The sequence below is a fragment of the Berghia stephanieae genome, chromosome 4, assembly GCF_034508935.2.
Source record: "Berghia stephanieae isolate SIO BIC M18660-M18661 chromosome 4, UCSD_Bste_1.3, whole genome shotgun sequence".
NCBI classification, from domain to species: domain Eukaryota; kingdom Metazoa; phylum Mollusca; class Gastropoda; order Nudibranchia; family Aeolidiidae; genus Berghia; species Berghia stephanieae.
Window position 1 is genome coordinate 55,837,760 of NC_088363.1, and position 2,500 is coordinate 55,840,259.

The 2,500-nt window shown below is 37.6% G+C and overlaps 1 protein-coding gene across 2 annotated transcripts in view; it reads right to left on the minus strand.

Annotated features, from left to right (window-relative positions):
• LOC144970864 (small cardioactive peptides-like) overlaps positions 1-1,894 on the minus strand; it is a 79,845-nt gene extending 77,951 nt beyond the window's left edge. The window contains exon 1 of one of the 2 annotated variants that reach the window (XM_078910970.1): positions 1,418-1,894. The gene's annotated coding sequence lies outside the window, so the exon portion shown is untranslated. The remainder of the gene's footprint in view (positions 1-1,417) is intronic. The other variant, XM_078910968.1, reaches the window with a different exon arrangement.
• Between the last annotated feature and the right edge of the window lie 606 nt (positions 1,895-2,500).

The window sequence follows — 2,500 nt, forward strand, 5'->3', positions numbered from 1 at the left end:
AGTTACCTGCCGTTCTCTAGAAAGACACGGAATAAGAAATTTGGCCAGAAAACTCGTCCACCAAATAGCAATCGATTTAAATGACCATCATCTTGCAAAAAACTCACAAATCTGGGGCTTCGCGAAACCCCACATTTGAGAGTTGTTGCCAAGACATGATTCATTTTAACTGGTTGATATTTGAAGGATGAGTTTTCTGGCCAAAATGTGTTATACGTGCCTTCAAAATTGTGTATATTATGTCTAAAGTCTAGAATCAAGTAAGGATGTCGGATATTTGACTGAATTAAAATATTTTTTAAAGGTACGCCTTACCCTCTTCTACTCACAAAGCCAAGTAATGTTGAAAACGTTTAGTGGCCGATTGATGGTTCCGGCATTTTGTCCGTGAGTCAGGCACCTGACACAAGTTTTCAACAATTTCTATTAACTCACAGTCATCAAAGTATTATCTGTCAAATCCATCGACCTTATTACGCATAACGTGAGAAGCTAAACGTATGAGTTGTTTAATTAATTAACCTTGAGCTTAGATATCATTCACTTCTTTGGATTTTTTTATCCTTTCCGAGTTTGAAGCCGTACATTACCAATGTGTTAAAGTTACAAATCAATAAAATTCTTGCACAGTGATAAGGCTCTTATGACTGTACCATTCTGCAGTTTTATGATATTGTGGTATGACACTCGCCTTCGAACCGCCAAAACCCTGGCTCCAGTGCCACTCAGGGCGGCGCAAAGTTGTCCTTGGATAATGTTCTAAATTCAAATTCTTTCATCGTACTCAGGTATGAAATGCGTACCAAGCCGTAACAACAGTCTCTCCATTCGAAAATGTAACATCGTCTCACATGTGTCATGCCTATTATTTATTACATGTTAATGTTGCCGTTGGCTTGGGACATCTTTGTAAAACGATTTGAGCACATTCATTGGATAGTTCCATAAATATAAGTTTGAACGTTCTATTTTTAAACTAGTACATCAAAAGCAGTTTTCAAAACACGCATGATAATCAATAAGGAAATAACTAGAACATACAAATACTACTTTTTTCAAATGGAAAATATGCATTCTTCATATTCATATTGCACGTTTCATTTGTCTTTTCTAATAATACTTTTCATGAAGAAAGAGATACTTTTAAGGAATGAAAATTGTTTCATTGTGGTCATCTTTAAACAGGCGTCTATATGTCTAAACCTCTTAAGGTTTTATATTTTAATGATTTATATTATTCAAGATGGAGTTACTTTTTATTTTGCTTGACAAATAATCATCTCTTTTTGGAATATAAAATGTGTGAAAAGTGTCTTTTGGCTTTGAGTATATAAACGCTTCTTAATTATAGCTACTACAAAAATTAAACTTTATAGCTCCAATAATTCAAAAGAAGACGAAGAAAAAAAAAGCTTACCTTTTTGAAGCTAAGTGTTTTTTCGAAGTTTGAAACTTTGGGCTGTCTTCGAACGATAGGTGCTCACGAAACGTGCTGTTATCACAAATTTTTATAAACTAATGTTCCCGTTATGCTATGAGATTTTCTAGTTTCTTGATTTTTTAAAAGCTTATGACAATCTTATATTATATTATTATTACAATCGAGTATGGGTGACTAGTTACACTGACTTATAGCACGGTCTACAACTGATTTCTCTTATCATAAAACCCGTGAAGTTTTATAATGAAATATTGACAAAGATATTGTCTGATTGAAAAATTGACGGGCGTGAGTCGATGGGACTGGCAGGGCGGGAATGCTCGTGTGCTCGCCGTCGCGTCCTTTATGGACAAGCCCCTCCCACTTTCCAGTCTCTCAGTGGCGGTAGGTGAGTACCTATTCGCGTAATGCTTGTTTTCAACCCACGCACGTGCAATATTCGCAAGTGAATCCATCCTTTGACCCTCTACCCACTCACTCTCTGTTTTCCATCTCCGATTGAACCGATTGTTCATAAATGATAAATAAAATTAAACATAATATCAAAACAATGAATGATTTTAGATAGCATGTGATTGACGTCACCTAACTTATTGGTTTCGTTTAAAGCCTGCCATTTATATTATAATAAATTCCCTTCATTCATCCATAGGGGACATTTTTCTTCCGGATCTATTCCAAGGGAAGAATGGAATATCCCAGGCGTCTGTCGAAGTGCAGCGCCGCAAAGTGAGCTAAGGCTAGGTGACTTACTCAAGTGCTACGTAATACCGTAAACGATCGGAAACGACCGGAAACGAGTGGAAACGATCGAAAACGACGAAACGACGACAGTTATGGAAAATTGGCAGCAGTAGGGAGTGATCCAGGGACTCCGGGAAGAGTACACCAGTGGGGATAAAACCTGGGACTCTGGGAGGTGGGCACCAATGGAGAATGAACCTGGTACTACGCGAGGTAGTTATACCAATGGAGAGTGAAACCGGGAGTGCGTTAGGTTGACACCAGTGGGAGTGAACACAGAAAAGTTATTACTTTCTCTGAAACATACCGAAACCG